General features: G+C 37.7%; 1 pseudogene; it reads right to left on the reverse strand.

The window, feature by feature from the left end:
* Positions 1-11,852: 11,852 nt before the first annotated feature.
* On the reverse strand, positions 11,853-12,411 carry LOC102925343 (taste receptor type 2 member 104-like; annotated as a pseudogene).
* Positions 12,412-12,766: the final 355 nt, after the last annotated feature.

The following is a 12,766-nucleotide window of genomic DNA, read 5'->3' on the forward strand; positions in this document are numbered from 1 at the left end:
TGCCTGCAAACCGTGTGATGTCATTGTTTTTCTCTGCTGAGTAGTATTCCATTGTGTATATGTGCCACAATTTATTTATCCATTCTTCAGTTGAAGGGCATCTAGGTTGTTTCCAGGTTTTGGCTATTACAAACAATGCTGATATGAACATAGCTGAGCAAGTGCTCTTGTGGTATGATTGAGCATTTCTTCGGTATATGCCCAGGAGTGGTATAGCTGGATCTTGGGGGAGATTGATTCCCAATTTTCTAAGAAAGCGCCATATTGATTTCCAAAGTGGTTGTACCAGCTTGCATTCCCACCAGCAGTGGAGGAGAGTTCCCCTAGTTCCACATCCTCTCCAGCATAAAGTGTCTTCAGTGTTTTTGATCTTAGCCACTCTGACAGGCATAAGGTGGTATCTCAGGGTTGTCTTGATTTGCATTTCCCTGATGATTAGGGAAGTTGAGCAATTCCTTAAATGTCTTTCAGCCATTTGGGATTCCTCTGTTGAGAATTCTCTGTTTAGTTCTAAAGCCCATTTCTCAATTGGACTGTTGGTCCTTTTGATGTCTAATTTCTTGAGTTCCTTATATATTCTGGATATCAGTCCTCTGTCAGATGTGGGGTTGGTGAAGATCTTTTCCCATTCTGTAGGCTGTCGCTTTGCCTTGTTGACCGTATCCTTTGCTCTACAAAAGCTTCTCAGTTTCAAGAGGTCCCATTGATTGATTGTTTGTCTCAGTGTCTGCGCTACTGGTGTTATATTTAGGAAGTGATCTCCTATGCCAAGGCGTTCAAGACTATTTCCTACTTTCTCTTCTAGCAGGTTCAGAGTAGCTGGATTTATGTTGAGGTCTTTGATCCACTTGGACTTAAGTTTTGTGCACGGTGACAAATATGGATCTATTTGCAGCCTTCTACACGCTGATATCCAGTTATGCCAGCACCATTTGTTGAAGATGCTTTCTTTTTTCCATTGTACACTTTTGGCTTCTTTGTCAAAAATTATATGTCCATAGGTGTGTGGGTTAATGTCAGGGTCTTCAATTCGATTCCATTGGTCCACATGTCGGTTTTTATGCCAATACCAGGCTGTTTTTATTACTGTAGCTCTATAGTAGAGCTTGAAGTCAGGGATTGTGATGCCTCCAGAAGTTGTTTTATTGTACAGGTTTCTTTTAGCTATCCTGGGTTTTTTGTTTTTCCATATGAAGTTGAGTATTATTCTTTCCAGGTGTGTGAAGAATTGTGTTGGTATTTTGATGGGAATTGCATTGAATCTGTAGATGGCTTTTGGTAAGATTGCCATTTTTACTATGTTAACCCTGCCTATCCATGAGCATGGGAGATCTTTCCATTTTCTGACATCTTCTTCAATTTCTTTTTTCAGGGACTGAAAGTTCTTGTCATATAGGTCCTTCACTTGCTTGGTTAGTGTTACCCCAAGGTATTTTATGTCATTTGTGGCTATTCTAAAGGGTGATGTATCTCTAATTGCCTTCTCAGCTTCTTTGTCCATTGTATATAGGAGGGCTACTGATTTTTTTGAGTTGATCTTGTATCCTGCTTTGTTGCTGAAGGTGTTTATAAGCTTTATCAATTCCTGGGTGGAATCTTTGGGGTCACTCAAGTATACTATCATGTCGTCTGCAAATAGGGAAAGCTTGACTTCTTCCTTTCCAATTTGAATCCCCTTAATCTCCTTATGTTGTCTTATTGCTCTGGCTAGAACTTCAAGTACTATATTGAATAAGTATGGGGAGAGTGGACAGCCTTGTCTCGTTCCTGATTTTAGTGGAATTGCTTTGAGTTTCTCTCCATTTAATTTGATGTTGGCTGTTGGTTTGCTATATATTGTCTTTATTATGTTTAGGTATGTTCCCTGTATTCCTGATCGCTCCAACACTTTTATCATGAAGGGGTGTTGGATTTTGTCAAATGCCTTTTCTGCATCTAGTGAGATGATCATGTGGTTTTTTTCTTTGAGTTTGTTTATATGGTGTATTACATTGATGGACTTTCGTATGTTGAACCACCATTGCATCCCTGGGATGAAGCCTACTTGATCATGGTGGATAATTGTTCTGATGTGTTCTTGGAGTCTTGCCAGTATTTTTGCATCAATGTTCATGAGGGAGATCGGTCTGTAGTTCTCTTTCTTTGTTGCATCCTTGTTTGGTTTAGGAATCAGGGTAATTGTAGCCTCATAGAAGGAGTTTGGTAATGTTCCTTCTGTTTCTATTATGTGGAACAATTTAGAGAGTATTGGTATTAACTCTTCTTTGAAGATCTGGTAGAATTCTGCGCTGAAACCATCTGGTCCTGGGCTTTTTTTGGTTGGGAGACCTTTAATGACTGTTTCTTTTTCCTTACGGGTTATTGGACTATTTAAATAGTTTATCTGGTCTTGATTAAACTTAGGTATGTGGTATCTATCTAGAAAAATGTCCATTTCTTTTAGGTTTTCCAGTTTTGTGGAGTAGAGGTTTTTGAAATATGACCTTATAATTCTCTGGATTTCCTCAATGTCTGTTGTTATGTCCCCCTTTTCATTTCTGATTTTGTTGATTTGGATTCTCTCTCTCTGTCTTTTGGTTAGTTTGGATAAGGGCTTGTCTATCTTGTTGATTTTCTCAAAGAACCAACTCTTTGTTTCATTAATTTTTTGTATTATTCTCTTAGTTTCTAATTTATTAATTTCACCTCTCACTTTGATAATTTCCTGGCATCTATTCTTCCTGGGAGACTTTGCTTCTTCTTGTTCTAGAGCTTTCAGATGTGCTGTTAATTCACTAGTGTGCGATTTCTCCAACTTCTTTATGTGGACATTTAGTGCTATGAATTTCCCTCTTAACACTGCTTTCATAGTGTCCCATAAGTTTGGGTATGTGGTGTCTTCATTTTCATTGATCTCTAGGAAGTCTTTAATTTCTTTCTTTATTTCTTCCTTAACCCATTGGTGATTCAGTTGAGCATTATTCAGTTTCCATGAGGTTGTAGGTTTTCTGTAATTTTTGTTGTTGTTGAAATCTAGCTTTAAACCATGGTGGTCTGATAGAACACAGGAGGCTATTCTGATTGTTTTGTATCTGTTGAGATTTGCTTTGTGGCCAAGTATGTGGTCGATTTTAGAGAAAGTTCCATGGGGTGCTGAGAAGAAAGTATATTCTTTCTTGTTAGGATGGAATGTTCTGTAGATATCTATTAGGTCCAACTGGGTCATGACATCAGTTAAGTCCTTTATTTCTCTGTTAAGTTTCAATTTGGGAGATCTGTCCAGTGGTGAAAGTGGGGTGTTGAGATCTCCCACTATTAATGTGTGGGGTTTTATATGTGGTTTAAGCTTTAGTAATGTTTCTTTTACATATGTGGGTGCCCTTGTGTTTGGGGCATATATGTTCAGAATTGAAACTTCATCTTGGTCGATCTTTCCTGTGACGAGGATGTAATGTCCTTCTTGATCTCTTTTGATTGATTTTAGTTTAAAGTCTATTTTGTTGGATATCAGGATGGCTACCCCTGCTTGTTTCTTAAGACCATTTGATTGAAAAGTCTTTTCCCAGCCTTTTATTCTTAGGTAGTGTCTGTCTTTGAATTTGAGATGTGTTTCTTGTATGCAGCAGAAAGATGGGTCCTGCTTTCGTATCCATTCTGTAAGTCTATGTCCTTTTATAGGTGAATTAAGTCCGTTGATATTAAGGGATGTTAATGACCAGTGATTCTTCATCCCTGTTATTTTTGGTGGTAGTGTGTGTGTACTTCTCTTCTTTGGGGTTTACTCTTGTGGCTTTATCTATTGCCTGTGTTTTCAAGTGTGTATCTGACTTCCCTCGGTTGGAATATTCCTTCTAGTGCTTTCTGTAGGGCTGGCTTTGTGGATAGGTATTGTTTAAATCTGGCTTTGTCTTCGAATGTCTTGTTCCTTCCGTCTATGATGATTGAAAGTTTTGCTGGGTATATTAGTCTGGGCTGACATCCATGGTCTCTTAGTGTCTGCATTACATCTGTCCAGGTCCTTCTGGCTTTCAAAGTCTCCATTGAGAAGTCGGGTGTTATTCTGATGGGTTTACCTTTATAGGTCACTTGGCCTTTTTCCTTGGCTGCTCTTAATATTCTTTCTTTATTCTGTACATTTAGTTGTTTAATTATTATGTGTCGAGGGGACTTTTTTGGGGGGTCTAGTCTGTTTGGTGTTCTATAGGCTTCTTGTATCTTCATAGGCATTTCCTTCTTTAAGTTGGGAAAGTTTTCTTCTATAATTTTGTTGAATATATTTTCTGTGCCTTTGAGTTGGTATTCTTCACCTTCTTCTATCCCTATAATTCGTAGGTTTGGTCTTTTCATGGTGTCCCAAATTTCTTTGACATTTTGGTTCATGACTTTGTTGGCTTTAGTGTTTCCTTCGACTGATGAAACTATTTCTTCTACTGTGTCTTCAATGTCAGAAATCCTCTCTTCCATCTCTTGCATTCTGTTGGTTATACTTGCATCGGAAGTTCCCGATCTTTTACTCAGGTTTTCTATTTCCAGCATTCCCTCTGTTTGTGTCTTCTTTATTTTTTCAATTTCCCTTTTCAGTTCTTGGACTGTTTCCTTTGTTTGTTTCATTACATTTTCATGATTTTCTTTCAGTACTTTATTGTTTTCTTGCAGGACTTTATTGTTTTCTTCCAGGAATTTATTGTTTTCTTGGAGGGCTTTATTGTTTTCTTGGAGGGCTTTATTGTTTTCTTCTAATTTGTTTGCCCTTTCCTCTAGTTGTTTACAGCGTTCTTCCAATTTTCTTGTCTTTTCCTCTACACAAGCCTCTACCTTCTTCATGAAGTTACTCATAAGGCTACTTTCTTCTGCTTCTTCCAATTTTTGGTGTTCAGGTCTAGATGTTGGAGGCGGGCTAGGTTCTGGTGATGCTGTATTGCTCTTCATTTTGTTGTATGTACTTCTGCCTTGACGTCTGCCCATCTCCTTGTGGTTCTTTCTTGGTCTTATCAGTGTACTTGTTTCACAAAGAGCTGACAGATTCAGGAAGACTCTCTCTCTTGTCCAAAAGGGAGTTCTCTTGTCCAACTCTCTGGTCCAGAAGGGAAGTCCGGGGCAGGCTCTGGTCCAGAATGGCAGTCAGGGACAGGCTGGGAGCTGGGGGCCGGTCTCTAAGTCTCAGGAAGTGGCTGTGGTCTCAGGCAGATGGGCGTGCGGGTAGGGCTCGGAGATTGCAGGGGCTGCCGGGGGGCTTGGAAAGGGGGATCCCTCCTGGTGGGGCTAGAAGGGGAGCTGCCTGGTGGCCAGAACTTCGTGCCAAGTTGGGCAGGTCTTCCCGGAGTGGCTGGTGCCCAGGGATGGGGTCCGGGTTGGACCCAGGTACTCACCTCTGGACCAGAAGGGAAGTCGGGGGCAGGCTGGGAGCTGGGGGCCAGTCTCTAAGTCTCAGGAAGTGGCTGTGGTCTCCCGCAGATGGGAGTGTGGGCAGGGCGCGGAGATTGCAGGGGCTGCCGGGGGGGGGGGCTTGGAAAAGGGGATCCCTCCCAGTGGGGCTAGAAGGGGAGCTACCCGGTGGCCAGAACCTGGTGCCAAGTTGGGCAGGTCTTCCCGGAGTGGCTAGTGCCCAGGGATGGGGTCCGGGTTGGACCCGGGTACTCACCTCTGGTCCAGAAGAGAAGTCGGGGGCAATTATAATTGTTTCACTGCATCTAATAGGGGAGGGATCAGGCTCAGAAAGGCAGATGTTTGGTCTATACCATTACCACCCTGAATGTATAAAATGTCATTTAACCTGGAAGCTAATCAGGGTTAATGATGGTGAGTACTTGTGTGGAGAAACAGTTATTTGAAGAGAAAATGGCACACAAGAATTAAAGGACCTTAGGGTTTGAGAACCTAATCTTCTAACATCCACACACATATACTCAAGAACATACCTACATGCATCTTACACATGCACATATATTTGCACACATAACTAAGATCACACCTACATGAATGGGATATGAAGAAATATGCAGAGGAATACACATATACATGTACATCTGTAATGGGCCATTCATTAGCCAATTTCTTGCATTCACACCTAGCATATGAGATAATATAGACGCATGTGTTCATGGTATACACTCCTTAGCAAGGTTATTGGCTCATTCTGTGCCACAGTTTCCATGATGTTAAATAGGAAAAACAAAAGCAGTAACACTGAAATAGAGTCTAGGAGAAGGGGCTAGCACAAGGTATGAGAAGGGGTTAGCACAAGGCATAGTGTGTAGTCAGGGGCCTATATACATTAGATTAACCATTAGTATGATATTATGCAGGCAGATTGTTCAGTTTTAAAATTTCCACCTATATCTCTACCCACCTCTCTCTGATAGGGTGTCACAGTGTATCCCTGGGCTTTTAATTTGGTTTGAGGTATCAAATATGGATTCCTTGATGTGGAGGAGGTCAAAACAGAAAGGAGCTGGTTATTCCCATAACAAGTTTGCTACTGTTATACCAGTGTATACACGTGACCTTGCAGTTCTATAGTGTAGCATGCAAAGTACATAGTTGAACAAAATGATTGATAACAACTCTCATGCAGTAGGCTTCATAGTGCCATCTGGCACTATGAAAGCTGAGCCAACAGGGTTAAAACTTCCAGATCAGTCCCAATTTCACTTTTCTAGGCTCTTTCAACAAATCTTATGGTGACTTCAGCAATATCTGTAGCTACATTTTGAGGAACTACTATATTGACTTCTATGGAGGCTGGACTAATTTTGTTCCCTCTAGCATTTTATAAATGTTTTCTTTCCCCTGCACCTTCATCAGCACTCATATTCATTTACTTTCCTGATGATGATAGCTATTCCAACCAGAGTGAGTTAGAAACTCTCTTAATGACAGAGGAGAAAGATGTTTACAATAAAGATTCCAAACCATTGGAAAAGGAAAGTAAAGAATATATTAGATTATGGAAACTTGTTCATGGATTAGCACAATTAATATTATGAAAGTGGCTACTCTATCAAAATTTATCTGCAGATTTAATGCAGTACCTGTTAAAATTCAGAGATATTTCATAGATCTAGGAAAAAAAATCAAGAATTCTATGGAATCACAAAAATCACAAATAGCTAAAGTGATCCCAAAGAGTAAGAACATATCTGGAGGTATCACAATAGTTGATTTTAAATTATACTATAGAGCTATAATGATGAAAACAGCTTGGTGCTAGCATCCAAGCAGACAGGTAGAGCAATGGCAAAATAGGGGACCTGAAGGTAAGCAGACAAAGGTATGTCCCCCTTATTTTTGACAAAGGCTACAAAACATACACTGGACAAAAGATTACCTGTGTGCCAAATGCTGGCAAAACCAGACATCCACCTGCAGAAGAATGAAATCACATTTATGTTTTCCACCTTGTACAAAATTCAATTTGAAACAGTCTAAAGGCCTCAATTTAAAGCCTGAAATACAGAAACTTCTAGACAAAAACACACTCTTCAAGACACTGGCGAGAACTTTCTAACTAACAGGAACTAGTGACAAGTATCAACAGATGGGATTGCCTTAAATCAGTGTAAATTTTAATTTACATTTACTCGATTGCTAACTGTGCTGAACAATCTTTCAAATGTTTATTGAACATTTGATTTCTTTCTTTTGAGAACTGTTTCATTAGCATCTCTCTTCATTGGGTTGCTTGATTTTTCACAATATATAATTTTTTTTTTACATTATAGGTATTATTAATCCCCTTTCTCCATCTCCCTTCTTTTTCTCTCACAAATACATGAACACACACACACACACACACACACACACACACACACAGATAGCAAGGATTTTTCTTTCATTCTTCTGGCCATCTCTTCACTCAGTTACCTGCCCCCTTTGCTGTGCAGAGGCTTTTTAATTTCATGCAATCTTACTTGCCATTTTTTTGTTTTTGGAGTAGGGGATGGAGTTATTTCCTGTGCTAGTACAGACTTTTTCAGAAAATTTCTGCCTGTACCTATCTCTTGAAATATTTTTCCTGGTTGTCTCTACCAGATTTAAAGTTTCACATTTTACATTAATGTCCTTGATCAATTTTGATTGATTTTTGTGAATAATGAGAGGTATGGATCTATTTTCATTCTTTCATATGCGGATATATTTTCCCAATGTTATTTATTAGAGAGGTTGTCCCACCAAATATGTGTTGACAACTTTGTCAAGGAATAAGTGGCTGCATCTGTGTAGCTTTAGTTCTGCATTATATATTCTATTCAGTTGATCTGCAAGCATGCTTTTGTGCCAGCACCGTGTTACTTTGTTACAGTGGCTTCATAGTAGAATTTGAGATTAGGTATTATGATCCATATAGCATGGTTATTTATACTTAGGGTTGCTTTGGCCATTGGGATCTTGTGAGTCTCCATATAATTTTAGTAATTTTCCTGGTTCTATGAAGAAAGTCACTGTAATTTTAGTGAATTTTCATTGAACCTACAGGTCCTTTTCTGTAATATAGGCATTTTTTAGAGTATTAATTCTGCCAGTCCACAAGCATGAGTCTTTCCATGTCCTAGTGTCGTCTTTGATTTCTTTAATATTAAAAATCTTTATTGTAGAGGTTTTTTTACATCTTTGGTCATGATTGTTCCTAGGTATTATGAATGAGATTTTTTTCCTGATCTATTTCTCATTATGCTTGTTACTGGTAATAAGAAAGCAACTGGATTTTGTGTGTTGGTTTTGTAAACTGCTATTTTCCTAGAAGTGTTTCTTAGTTCTAATGGTTTTGTTTGTTTGTTTTGTGGAATCATTAGCATCTTTGAATTGTAGGATAATGTCTTCTCCAAAAGGGTAATTTGACTTTTCCCTTTTATATTTGTAGTCTTTTATTTCTATTATCTTATTGCTCTAGCTAGGACTTCACACACTGCACTGAGTGAGAAAAGTGAAAACCGTTGTCTTGTTCCCAAAAGTAGAAATGCTTTGAGTTATTCCTCACTTAGTATAGTATTGGCATATATCTCATATATAATCTTTAATATGTTAAGGTATATTTCTCCTATTCTTATTTTTCAGGGTTTTTATTATGAAGGAATGTTGTACTTTGTCAAAAGTCATTTCTATAACTACTGCTATGATTATGTGATTTCTCTGCTGTATTAGTTACTTTCTTTTGCTGTAATAAAATCCCATCACCAAAGAAACTTAAGGAAGGAAGGGTTTATTTTGGCTTTCAGTTGTACAGGGTAAGAGTCCATCATAGTGGATAGGCATGGCAGCAAGTGTTAGGCATAGTGGTAGGAGCAGGATGCTGAGTAATCACATCTTAATTGCAAGCATGACTCAGAGAGAGCAAACTGGAAGTAGGGTGAGTCTGTATAATCTCAAACCCACTCTCAGTGACATAATTATGCCAGCAAGGCTGTACCACCTACTCCCTGCCCTCAGAAGCAGTGTCACTAACTAGGGACCAAGTGTTACAATATCTAAGCTCATAGGGAACATTTCTCATTCAAACTTTATTTGAATGTGTGCTTTATTCTATGTGCTGTATTACTTAAACTGTTCTGTGTGTGTTGATTCATCTTTGTATCCTTGGGTGAAGTCAGCTTCATCGTGGAAAATGACCTTTTAAGAAATGCTATTGAATTCAAATTGCAATTATTTTATTGAGAGTTTTAACATTCTCATTCACCAGAGATATCAACTTTCAAATTTCCATCTTTGTTGTGTTCTTGTTCTGTTTTGGTACTTGTGTAATACTGGCTATATAAAATGAGTTTGGTAACATTATTCTTATTTTTGTTTTATGGAATAGCTTAAGGAGTATTATAATTCACTTAAATGTCTTATAGACTTCTACAGTGAATATATCTGGTCTAATCTTTTTTTAGTCACGAGGCCTCTTTATTGCTTTAATCTCATTGCTTGTTATAGACTTGTTTAAATGTTTTATATTCCCTTGATCTAATTTGGTTAGGTCATGTGTGTTTAGAAACATTCATTCACTTTGTATTTCTACTTTATTGGAGTATAGTTTTTCAAAACATGCCCAACAATACTACAAATTTCATTGGTATTTGTTATAATGTCTCCCTTTTTGTATTTTGTTTTGTTAATTTGTGTCTTCTCTAATTTTGTTTGTCTAAGCTTTTGTCAATATTTTTCATGTTTTCAAAGAAACAACTCTTTGTTTCATTGATTCTTTGAATTGTTCTACTAGTTCAAGCTTATTAATTTTTAAATCAGTCTATTATTTCATTGTAATTACAGTGTTGTTTTTAGTTTATTCTCATTTTGCTAACACTTTGAGGTATGTCATTATTTATTTAAAATACCTGTGGTTTTAAAAGAGGCATTCTGTTTAATCACAGATGCATTCTTATAAAGTATTTTATTGCTGTGATCATTTATCAGTGAGAAATATCAAGCATTTATAACCTTTGGAAAAACCCTACAAAATATTAACAGGAGGCATGCTTGTTGAAAAACTTAACAAAGCAGTGTTAGCTCGCTGTTGGTCTTAAAGCAAAAATTGATCCATTTCATTCCAATAAAGGGCGTCATCTCCAGGAATGTGCCTTGTGTGTTCTAGTTTATCTTATACACTTGTGTCTATTCTGTCATAGGTGGATGGCTTGTGTGGTCTTTATTGGCTCAAGTTCAATAAATATTTAAGATACTCAACTAGTACTAATTCATAAAGAAAATAGACTTTTCAAGGCAAAAGTCACTCTTCAAGCTAGGCTTGTCAACTTGCAAGGAAATATATAAATTATAAATCCTTATTGGAGAGGATCAATGTGGTAGAAATGGAGAATAAGAACATTTTATTTAAGTCAGATGAGGTATGCTTATATAATGACAGTGTATGTATATTCTTTATAAGAACATTTTGCCAAGGCACTGCAGTATTTCTTTTTTTTTTTCACTGCTACTTGGGAACAGTAAAGACTTTGGAGCTAAAATAGGATCTGCTATCTGGATAGTGAGTAACTAAATACTCTTGAGAAAAAAAAAGAAAACTGGTAAAATATGCACACAATTTTGAAATTCCAAAACATAAACATGACATTACCAATGGACTAATAAATATAAATATTTTAATTTTAATAAGTCTGAGTATATAAGGATTGATGCATTACCATGCCTCCCACCATGAAACAGCGATGAAACCCTAAGGAAGAATGCTGTACTGCATAGATTCTACTCCTGGTTCATTCTTTTGTTCTTTGGTCAGAAGTAGACTGTGGTCTTTGGATGTGCTCTAGCAGAATCTTTTCCTCAGATCTCTTTGTTTCACAACTTGGCTTAATCTGAAATCACTGTTTTTGACACACATAAAAACCAGTTTCAGGGCTGGAGAGATGGCTCAGAGGTTAAGAGCACCGACTGCTCTTCCAGAGGTCCTGAGTTCAATTCCCAGCAACCACATGGTGGCTCACAACCATCTGTAATGAGATCTGGCACCCCTTTTCTGTATACATAATAAATAAATCTTTAAAAAAAAAAAACCAGTTTCAACAGTGTTCTGGTCTCTTCTTTTCAGACAGCCTTGTTTCCTCAGCTATTTTCCACAGACTTGTCTATTCTAATTGCCGTTCCTACTGCACCAGACATCTACTATAACTAGAACTTCCATATTTAAACTGGAAAAGTAAAAGTAAGTATGTAAGAACTAAAACTACAAACACACAAAAGCAGCCCTTTGGCTCCTCACTTCCATGTTCTAAATGTCAAGGTTCATTATACATTTCTGACTGCCCCCCACCCACCTTTTGGTTCTTCCTGGAGAATGGGTGTCAATGCTTCAGGAAGTCAAATGGATCTCACTGGGTAAGTCTTGGCTCAGATGTTTGTTCTCACTACAAGAGTCACAACAGTTGTGGAAGGTTTCAAAGATGTTTAACATAGTTTGTAAATAGCTCACTTTTCTCCAGGTATATCAGCCAGGTTGGGATGCTATGATGCATTTTAACATCTTTAACATCTTTAATCACCTTCCCAGCTAGTGGAAAAAAAGCTAACAATATTATAATTAAGTACCCCATTAGAAAGACAAAAACTTTATCAGCTCTCCTCTTTAACCAGAGAAATATGTAGTGGGAAAAATTCGCTATCTTCAGCAAATAGAAGATGTTGAGGCTAGTGGCAAATCAGATGCTCAGGTGGTTAATAATTACCCATATGTAACTGATACATTCACTTAGATTGCTAGACATAAGAATATTCTGAAAGTAAACCTTTGCACATTCACCTAAAGTGATTATCCATATGATAAAGAAATATCTTGGAAATCATCAAACCAGTGAGAATGAAGCCAATCTTAGAGAGCTTCTTGTTCCTGAACCAGGCTATGCAGTTCACAAGTACAATAAATGCATTCCTTAAAACTACCAGCACAGCCTCAGTAGTGGCAACAAAAAGGAGGATGCCTTCTGCCACACTCAGCATATCTGCCAATTTCCAAGACTGCTTCTGCTGTACCTGTTGTAGGCTACCAGCTGCAGAATTGTTGCAAGTAGTGGTTACTTGGTATAGAAGTGATTTTCATCTTCTCTCCTTAAATAAAGACTACAGAGTGCCTCAGGAATGTGTGGTGGTAAAATGAGAAATGTCATTATAGTATTCATTCCTGTGGCCTCTGTAAGATTTAGCTTGTCTACAGAATGTGTACAGACTAAATATCTTCTCACAATTCATTAATATGCAAATTGAAGTCTCTGTTTCATGGATTTTACTTATCCCTCTGAGACTATTTTGTATTTAATAAGCTGAATTATGAAATGAGTGTCATTTATATATAAAT

This window comes from Peromyscus maniculatus, chromosome 3 (assembly GCF_049852395.1).
Source record: "Peromyscus maniculatus bairdii isolate BWxNUB_F1_BW_parent chromosome 3, HU_Pman_BW_mat_3.1, whole genome shotgun sequence".
NCBI classification, from domain to species: domain Eukaryota; kingdom Metazoa; phylum Chordata; class Mammalia; order Rodentia; family Cricetidae; genus Peromyscus; species Peromyscus maniculatus.